This window comes from Juglans microcarpa x Juglans regia, chromosome 7D (genome assembly GCF_004785595.1).
Source record: "Juglans microcarpa x Juglans regia isolate MS1-56 chromosome 7D, Jm3101_v1.0, whole genome shotgun sequence".
Lineage (NCBI taxonomy): Eukaryota > Viridiplantae > Streptophyta > Magnoliopsida > Fagales > Juglandaceae > Juglans > Juglans microcarpa x Juglans regia.
Window position 1 is genome coordinate 22,293,495 of NC_054606.1, and position 11,143 is coordinate 22,304,637.

Consider the following 11,143-nt stretch of genomic DNA (forward strand, 5'->3'; position numbering starts at 1 on the left):
CTAATTTTGTGTTGTATTCGTGTTGAGTTCACGGGTCGTGTCATATACTGCTACCCCTAGGTTGATGGGGCCCTCTCGGTTGAAGACAAGACAAGAAAAATAGTTATTGTGATTGAGCTAAAAAAATACTCTTATGGAGGAGATTTTGTAATGTCCCGTTCCCAGAGGTCTGGAGAGTTAATTCCTATAATCTAAAATCATCTCTCATAACATATTTATATATTCCAAATTTCCCATAAAATATAAACTTATTTTTTCAAAACCAAAAATGTATGTTCTTTCATCAAGACACCAAATAAATATCTTAATGAAATAAGTTAAAAATTCCACAAAGACTCAGAATATTCATGACTCAAAGTACCAAAATAACATAAAATCATAAACCTACTAAATAAGACTACCCAATAAATACTTGTACCCCTTTGGCACATATTCCTCTACGATCATTAAACCTTGCTAACACTTCTCACTCTTGACTTACAGTTGATGCATCAAAATTATCTGAAAAATGTTGTGAAGATAAGTGGTGAGTTATCAACAACTTAGTAAGCAAAGAACATATATTAGTATGTAAATATGAGCATTTACAGAGTTCAAAATGCAGAACAAAATATTTACTTTTTCAGAATACATAATCATTATATTTACTTTCAAAATGTAGAAACAATACTTGTTACAAAACATCAGAGAGAAACTTTCAGAAAACATTCTTATTAAAAAAAAAAAAAGTCTTTGGCATATCAAAATCTAAAATCTCATCTTCATCATATCAGAGCATCACATTGGGACAGATACCATGTTTAACCCCCGTGGTAGGGTTATAAACCACAATTATAATCCATGAAAGGGTCGTATGCCACTATTATCACCCATGGTTGGGTTGTAGATCATGTTTAACCACGTGGTAGGGTTATAAACCACAATTCTAACTCATTGAAGGGTCGTATCCACTATTATAACCCATGGTTGGGTCGTATCCACTATTATCACCCATGGTTAGGCCGTATCCACTATTATCACCCGTAATTGAGTTGTATCCACTATTACCCGTGGTTGGATCATATCCACTATTATCACCCATGGCAGGGCTGTATGCCATTATTATTATCCATGGGGGGGCCCTTATCTGAATATAACAGAAACATCATAGTCAGACTTTAATCAAAATACAGCTTCAAAAAATCATGCCAAGGTTTTCAGATGCCACAACACATCAAAACAAAGTACTGAACAAATTCAGATCATTTCACATCTTAAAAAAAGATTCAGAACATTTTCGCGTTACATGCAAAAATTATCAAATTTTCATATTCGCTAATTTTTCTCAGTTCAGAAAACAGAATGCACAATATTTAACTCATGTCTGCACCAATCATAACAAAAATATTATTCTCTTTCATACGAATCTTATGAGTAATACAAAACAAATAACGAAGGTTATTTTCACATTTCTTTTCAAAAACATATCATGCACATTTTAATAAACCAACCTCAGTTCATTTTATTTTATGCAAAGTCTAGCATATGGACCCTGCTTACTTGGACTTCTTAGCTTTTTAGGAATTTTCCTCAACAATGATGATCAATTATTAATCGCCACCTATAAAACAGTCACGTAATTCTCATAAATTTTCAATCGAACACGTATTTCAATATTTAACTTGAAATACTAAATTAACCTATTTTAATTTCTCAAAAACCTAAACTTCTCATAACCCTAAAATACCATCACTTTCCAAATTTCTCAATCCACTTAATTTCTCCAACTATTAAACTCTAAATTATTTCTAATAATGCATCCTAATATTTTTACTAATTACAACTATGCCCATATAAAATATATAGCCAGTTTAAAAATTCTCTTAACATAATTATAAAAAAATCGATTAAAATAGGAAAGCAACATTTCGTTTAATAGAAAAATCGACTTAATTAGTTTTGCTTTAAAGAGTTCAAAAATAAGAATTTTCACTCACTATTCACTTCAAAAATTCATATTTTAAAAATATATTATTACTAAATAATATAATTCAAATCTTTGTTTATTTTCTTTATAAGTTATATATTTAAAAATAAAAATCTCATAAAATAAAAACTAGACTTAATATAAAACTCACCTAAAAGCAAGGTGTTTTAGGAAAAAAAAACATAAGGTATATGGGCTCTTTGGGGAAAAGACATGAAAAAAAGGGAAAATTATGCTTTTGAAAACCTCCAGACCAACCATGCGACAGAAGATTCCATACTCACCGAGAAAGGAGGTGTGGTGAAAAGAGTAGGGAGGTGGGCGGCAGTTTAAGGTGTTTGGCGTGACAACACAGCATGAGAGAGAGAGCGGTGGCTTGGGGAGTGTGAAGTGTCTGACAGTATTTTTCTATGTAGGTACTGACGAAGTGGAGGGGGCTGGCACCGTGGGGTGGCTTGGTTATGGCTCACAGTGGGGGAATGGTTACTTTGTTTCGGTGGTGCAAAACAGAGTGCTACTTGCAGTGATTTACGGTGGCTGGGTGAGGGTGTTATAGAGGTTTGGCTTGGAGAGTGGCTGACAGCAGCAAGGAGCCTTGGGCAATTTCTCTAAGTAGAAGAAAAATACATCTGCTTTTGTATATAGGTAAGGTGGTTGAAAAAACCCTAGAGGAGAAAAATGAGAGGGAGAAAAAAATACATGGGACGTGCATGGAGTGCCCTGGCTTCTCAGGGGCTGGCTTTTTGGGCTTATTTCAAAATATTTGGGCCTACATGTTGGTTATTGTAGAATGTAAATTGGACTGGTTAGAGCGGTTAAAAAAATCTTTGGCTTGTCCATAATCCTTCTCATAGGTCGAATATATTATAAATACTATTGGGCATCGACTCACCTTCCAAACTAGCCTAACTCGTTCCATAATTTGTTAGGCCAAATACCCAATAAAATAAATCACACTTGATCCATAAAATATTAACTGAATTTAACCTAATTAACCTAGAATTTAACCTAATTATCAAGCTCAATAAAAATCCATATTCGATCAATATTTTGGGGCCCGTAACCTATTCCCAAAATTACTCATTAAAACTCAAATGGGCTTTTCATCCATATTAAACAAAATTCGGTCGCAAATTTCATGCTGGGCCCAAGTGTTACAGATTTCTTGGAGACAAAAATTTTGGGCTCTTTAGTTGAAGGAAGGGGACATAAGCATAAAGTTTTTACATATAGTAGCTAATTCCCATCAAAGAAATAAGGTCATTGAGGTTCTTCATTTGAAAGATAGGGTACCTACGGACAACATTGAAATTGAGGACCAAATTGTTTACTTTTATGATAAGCTTTTCACAAAGCAATGCCATTGGAGGCCTAACATTAACGAGCTAGTTTTTTATTCGATTGATCAGTCAAGCATGACTTGGTTGGAGAGATCATTTGAAGAGGATGAGATGCTTAGTATGTTAAAAAGAATGGACAAAGACAAAGCACTGGGCAGATGGCTTCAAATGGCTTTCTTTCAAGCTTGTTAGGCATTGTGAGGGAAGACATCATGATAGTTTTTCTTAGATTTCACTTGTTAATGAAATTTGAGAAAACTCTTAATGCTTCATTCATTGCCATTATTCTAAAAAGGGCAAGGTTGGTAGAGGTGAAAGACTTCTGTCCCATAAGTCTGGTGAGTGGGGAATACAAGATCTTTTCAAAATTTCTAGCTAATTGGTTGAGTGAAGTTATGGGGAAGATCATCTTGAAGGAAAACAAATCCTTGACTCGATCCTCATTGCAAATAAATGCTTAGATAATAGAGTCAGAGTCGGCGCCCTAGGTATTCTATGTAAATTGGATATAGAGAAGGCTTTTGATCACATATACTTTATAGGTATGTTTTTGGGAGAGATGGTGCTACTGGATGAAACATTGCATCACAACCATTAGATTCTCGATTCTAGTTAATGGCACTTCTGAAGGTTTCTTTAATAGCTTTCGAGGCTTGAGACAAATAAACCATTTATCTCATTTTCTGTTCATTTTAGTAATGGATGCATTGAGTAGAATGTTAAAGGTGATGGAGGATAGGGGCTTTAACTCGGGTTTCTCAGTGGGCAGCTCATCGAATGGTAGCTTAAATCTCTCATCTTCTCTTTACTGACAACATGCTGATTCTTTGTGAGCCGGATCCTAACCAGATTCATTCCTTGAGGGCTCTTTTACTTTGCTTTAAAGCTGCCTCCAATCTTGTGAATTTATCAAAATTTAAAATGGTTCTTGTTGGCTTGGTTAATAATTTAGTCGAATTAGCAACTATCTTGGGCTGCAAGGTGTCATCCTTGTCTATAAAGTATCTCGACCTTCCCTTGGGGGCTCATCATAAATCCAAGACAATGAGGGATGAGACTACTGAAAATATCGAATATAGATTGACGGGTTGGAAGAGGATTTATTTGTCCAAGGGTGATAGAATCACCTTAATCAAGAGCACATTATCTAACCTCCCAATATACTTACGGCAAAAAGATTGGAGAAGGTTTTTCATTATTTCTTATGGAAAGGTTTAGAGGGTGAGAAAAAATTCCACTTGATTACATGGCATAAGATCTGTAACCCTTTATCTTGCGCGGATTAAGAGTTAGAAAGTTAAAAGAACCTTCAATAATGCCTTAAGGGAAATGGTTATAGCAGTATCATCGGGAAGGGGATGCTCTTTGGAGAAATGTTGTTAATGTTAAATATGAGAGTATTTGATGAGGTTGTGCTCAAATGAAGTAAGAGTGGCATATGTTGTGGAAGTGGAGAAATTTATCTGGAATGGATGAAAAGATTTCTTTAGTAATTTTAGATTCGAGGTGAGAAATGGAACACGAATCAAATTGTAGTACGATATTTGATGTGGTGATGTTGCCTTGAAGAATGCTTTCCCTTCTCTTTACAGGATTGTGTTGGATAATGGGTGCTTGAGTGGTTGACAACATAGACATTTATATTGGTTCTCTTCAATGGTTTGTAAGGTTTATTAAAGTTGTTCAAGATTGAGATGTAAGGGATATTATTAAATTTTATAGTTCATTATATGCGTTGAATTTAAAGGCGGGAGGGGATGATAGGTTGCTTTGGAATCATTCGGAGAATAAGAGATTCTCGGTCAGATCCTATTATAAGGTTATGTCGATCCATTCTTTCATTACTTTCCCTTAGAAGTGCATTTGGAGGAGTGATATTCCTCTCAAAGTTGTTTTCTTCTGCTGAGTGGCCTCCCATAAGAAAATATTGACTATCGATAAGCTGAGAAAGCGTGGCCTCTATATAATAGATTGGTGTTTGATCATCTTCTTTTTCATGGTAAAGTAGTTAAGACTTTATGGGATAAAATCTTCACTAGGCTTGGTGTTGTATGTGTAATGCTTAGGAGGGTGGTAGACTCAATATCATGTTGGAGAGGAATTTAGGACAATCGCCATATTGCAACTGCTTAAAAGATGGTGCCTCTATGTTTAATGTGGTGTAACGAGAGGAATGATCGTTGTTTCAACGATAGGGAAAACTCATCAGGAGGGTTTATGGATGTAACGACCTGGCCCAATAATTTTAAGGTCGAAAGATTGATAATTTTTATCGGGCTTAAATTATATTTAATGGGTCATATTAGATAAGCCCACAAGAGATAAATTAATGAGGCTGATTATGAGTTTTAATTAGGCTCAATAACTAGGTTAAATCCTAATTATTATTTATTACACAAGTTAGACCCATTTTAGAATTTAAAGATTGCTCATTAGAAATTTATTGCAATTTAAAATATCATTGATTGAAGTCCCCTACGCAGTCTCAATCACTGTCAATCCTACATTGAATGAACTGCTAGATCATGTTTTTAAATTCAAACTTTCTTTTTAGATTATCACGACTGAGTTTTCATTAGATTAGTGTCACTACATGTATTACCCAAATTTCTTTTCTCTATAAATATATTTCCCTATGTGTGTTATTTTAACAAATCATAAACTTCCGTAAGTGTAGCGACCGAATCCAAGATACCTAATCCAACACCATGTGTGTCCCTCCTTCCTCTCCTAGCATCCCTTATGTTTTTTCCCTCATTCTCTCTCACGTTTGCTTTCTCTCAAGCTCTCGATTAATCTATTTATCTCTCTAGCCAGCGCCTAGCCTGTCGCACGGGCTCATCCTCTCTCGGTAACTAGCTACGAAGTGAAATTTTGAAAGCAGCACTACGAGGTAATTAGATTGATCATAAATTAGGATTAACATAGGTTAGCTAGTTATATATATTATAATTAAAGACAGTTCTTTTGAAACTAATGTTTATTTACCATGCATGTCGTGATATTTACAAGCATGTTATTCATCATATTTCATTCTACATATTATAGTTATATATGTATTATACATCTCGTATTGTATAAAATACGTAAACTTTCATAAGATGAGATGTAAGATAATTTTAGAGTAGTTAATAAGGTGACCATTTAGATGCATGGTACCAATGTAATTTTATGGGTGGATGTGCAAACCACGGACCTAAACGTAGTCTACCATAGTATGCTAGAATATTATTAGCAGCTCCCCATATGGTCACAAGAGGTGATGTCGGTGCACAACCTTACGCACATGGTTAAGTGTGTGAGCCAATATAATAAGTCAGATAAGTTAAGATAAGTCATGCATGTTATAAGCATATATATGAATAGTCATAATTATAACTTCTCAGTATGAAATATTTTATTGAAAATGTTATATTAAATATATTTACGTTATAATGGATTTCTTATTGAGTTATCAACTCATTTTAATTTTATTTCATTTTTTCAAACCACCCCATGTCAGAATATTTATAAAGGTAGAGCTGTAGAATTGGACTTGGTCCAGGTAGGCATGACAGAGGCCTATATCATGTACATAAATTCTAAGTTATAATTTTTATAGCACCCACTTTGAGAAATTTTAATAAATACTTTAATACACCCTCTTTTATAATTTCAGTATTTTTAATAAAGATGAGTTTAATTTTTTGGAATTTTTGTATCTGGTGCTTCTTTAGGATTAAAATATTTTTAAGTCAAATTCGGTAGTAACACTCTAGCTCTCGTGATTTTCCAAACAAAAAAAAAAAAATAATGTCTTTCTTAAATGTGGGGAGCGGGGTGTCACAATGAACTTTTTCTTTCATACATTGTTATTTTGGGTTTCGGCTATTGTATTGAATGAGACTAACTTTAATGACCTTTATTCTATTTTTTACAACACTTAACTTGTAATTAGGTTCATCTCCTGTATACTTTCTATATACTTGAGCCTTGCCTAATTATGTGGATTAATAAATTCTTCTTACTTATCAATTTTTTTTATTATTATTGGGTTGTAATATTAATATTTCTCAATATGTCTATGTTTTTATTGTTGAGATTATAATTCTAGACCTATACTCATATTTGTTATTGTTGTGTTTGTAGTATTGATTTTATTATAGGTTAAAATCTAAAAAATATTGATATTTCTTTTAGTAGGTATTATTATTTTTTTTTTTAAAAATATTATGGCTACTAATAGATATAGATTTAACTTTTATATAAAATTGTGTTAATCTGGGTTATCATTTATATGAAATAAGTTAAAATGAGTCGTGTTATAACAAATTTATAATTAATTATTAAACGGGTTAAAACGGGTGACACGACATGATCCATTATTTAAATAGGTCATGCTAGGGTTTGTCCCATTTAACTTAACGGGTCAGGCTCAAATTGATCTATCTAGTCGAATATCTATAACTTGACACGATACAAACACAACTTGCAAACTTGAACTACCATTTCTAACTATTCACTGCAACTAAAATGAACACTAAAAAATTTACATTACTTCCTACAAACTCAGTAAAACAAAGCCTGAGAGTGTATAGATAAACTTTTTTAAACACAATAATACTAAATTTATTTCTAAAAAAATCTTCTAATTATTCTCCTAATTTCCATGATAAAATATATATATCTTCCTAATACTTAAAAGCATGTATAATGTGAATAGTAATAAATAGTTCTAAACAGTGAGCAGTGTCCAGCGTCTTCTTTTTGGTCTCTCGTTCCTTTGCATGATATTTTTTTCCTTTCAGTCACAATTTTACTTCTTCTTCATTGAGTCTCAAACATCTGGTTAGTATTATTGTATTGTAGTGTGACAGTAAAAAATATCCGGCCTGTTGATAGAAGGGATGGAGTGCAGAGATGTCTTGTGATTTTCCAACATCTACAGAGCTTTCAGACTCAAGTGGAGGAAGAAAAAAATTCTTCCGTGTTGTTTGAGGATTCTTCTTCTCGCCGTTGGTATGCAATATTCTTCTAATTTCACTTCTGCATCTTGTTTTTGTTTTTCTCTTTCTCGCATGTTTGCTTCTTTCTACGGCTTAACAACAGAAATATATTTCTTCTTCATTTCCCTTTTTTCCCGTACGGTTTCTTCTTCGTTTCAGATTTATTTTTGCATCTTTGTTTTTTTTTTTCTTCGTTTCTTTTTGGTTTGAAGAGAGAGAGAGAGTTGCCATGAGAAATGAGTTCGTGCGTGTAAATGCCAGTGTGCAACGGAGAGGGAAAGGGAGGTTTGTGGTGGCTGGATCTGCTAGAGATTGTCGCCGGTGTGAAGTGGTGGAGGTGCGGTGGCTTGGGTGGCCGCGTACGGCTGCGCAACTGGACACAAATGGGTGAAATCCATTTCGGTTGGGTTTTTGTGGGGGAGAGAGAGGGCTGTGCGTGTGGGACATCGATGGTGGCTGGATTGTCGCCGACGTGAGGGGAAGTCGCCAATGGTGGTCGTGAAGGTGGCTGCCTATGGCGGCGCAGGTTGAGAGAAATGAGAGAAACCCATTTCGGTTGGGTTACTGCAGGGGAGAGAGAGGGCGGAGCATGGGAGACATCGGTAGTGGCTGGGTTGGTCGTCGGCTTGAGGGGGACTCGCCGGTGGGGTGATGAGGCTGGCCGGCGCATGGCAGCGCCGGGCTGGGCTGAAGAAGAATGGGTCGTGGGGAAGAATCCAGCCAGAGGAGAGAGACAGAGTGAGGAAAAAAAATAGTATAATATTGAAGTTTTTTTGTTCAAATAATCTATCAATTAATATTCCATTTATACAACTTATCAGCGAAAATAGAAAACTTAGTTTAAAAAGATTTTTCTTCAGAAAGAGTATGTCTAAAATATCAATTTTTTATAAGAATCAGTATAAAGAGATTTATTGGGAAAAAGATCTAGCTACTTGTTATTAATAAATAATAGTAAATTTTTTTTTTGGGGGGGGGGTAAAAATGAATAGAATAAAAAGTAAGAAAATATTATATAAAATCAAATTGGGAAAAATATATTTAATTATATATATCCCCTTATATTTAAAAATCGTTATAAACGTGAACAGTAATAAATAATGACAGGAATGGTACTGAACAGTGATACATGTTTTATGCTTTTCTTCTTCCACCTTACATCCCTCTCTGCATCCTTACAGTAAAATTACGGCAAAATCACTACAAAATCACAGCAAAATCATCACAAAAATATCACAAAATCGCAAAATCACTACAAAATCACAGCAAAATACCACAAAATCACAGCAAAATACCACAAAATCACAGCAAAATACCACAAAATCACAAAATCTCCACAAAAATACCACAAAGTCAAAAAATACCACACAAATCACCAAATCAACACACAGGTTTCCACACAAATCACAAATCAGGGTCGTCGGCGAAGAACGAGGCTAGTGGTGGTGGTGTGGTGCGGTGCCGTAGGAGTGGCTAACGGCTGCGCTACGGGGAGAAACTTGTGCGTGTAGAGGAAGAGAGAGGGCTACGGACTTCAGCCTGTTCCGGTGTGAGAGAGAGGTTTGTGGGGACGAGCTCGGCAGGCTACTAGTGGTGGTGCGGTGCTGTAGGGGTGGCTAACGGCGGCGCTACGGGGAGAAACCCGTGCGTGTAGAGGAAGAGAGGGGTCTACGGGCTTCAGCCTGTTGCGGGGGAGAGAGAGAGGTCTGTGGGGACGAGATCGGCGTGGGAAACGTCTCCGGTGACTAGGCTTTGTGGTGGCACGATAGCGGCGGCTGGTTGCGCTGGGCGGAGCCGAGGAGAAGAGATCGAAAGGGAAATGGGCGTGCGACTGGAGGGAGGGAGGAGAGAGAGGGAAGAGGGAAAAATGAAAGAAAAAGTTAGGGTTTGAGATTTTAAATCTCAACCCTTTATCTTGAATCTCCAGAATTAATCCAACAGTGGAAGTTAAAACATTAAAAATAAACTAACTTAAAATAGATAATTAAAATATAGATTAAACTTTAATTTATAAAATATTAATATTTCGTCATCAAATGAATGATTGAGTTTTTAACATCTCAACCCTTTATCTTGAATCTCCACAATTGATCTAATAGTGGAGGTTAAAATATTAAAAATAAACTAACTTAAAATAGATAATTAAAATATAGATTCAACTTTAATTTATAAAATACTAATATTTCATCAGTAAATAAATGATTGAGTTTTGTTAAATATTTTTAAAAGAGTAAAATCATATAAATAATTAGAATTTTTAATATAATTTAAATCTCATAATATTCTTAATTAACTAAAATCATTTAAATAAAATGATTTTCTACTATTATAATATTTTTAGAGTTTCAAAAATAGAAGAGACTTACTTTAATGATGAAAAAATGTGAGAACAATATAGAAATAGAAGACTTTGTATTTTTTTAGTGCTCCCTGGGTCATTGAGTAGTATGCTTGAGTTCTACAATTCATATATTTTGCTAAGAAAACTATTACTAGAATATTTAAAATCTTTTAATTTTCATATTACTTATATTACTGTAACATTTTGTTATTATTATGATACTTGTTAAAATTTATTTTTCTGTTCCTGTGCATTAAATTATTGACTAATTAATTTTATTTAAAAAAAACATATTATTTTTACATTCTATGAATATTAGTCACTAGGAAAACGTGCATTGCATGTCACTCCTTTACATTTCGTGGTATCGTCGACGTGCGGCAGTGGCTGGCTGAGGAGAGGTGGCGTGAGGGAGAAATAGTGTTGCCGATCTTGAGTTTTGATGAAGGAAAATACTTTGCCCACATAACATGTCTACAGAAATCCTTTACTGAAATTTTTTTAATTTCTT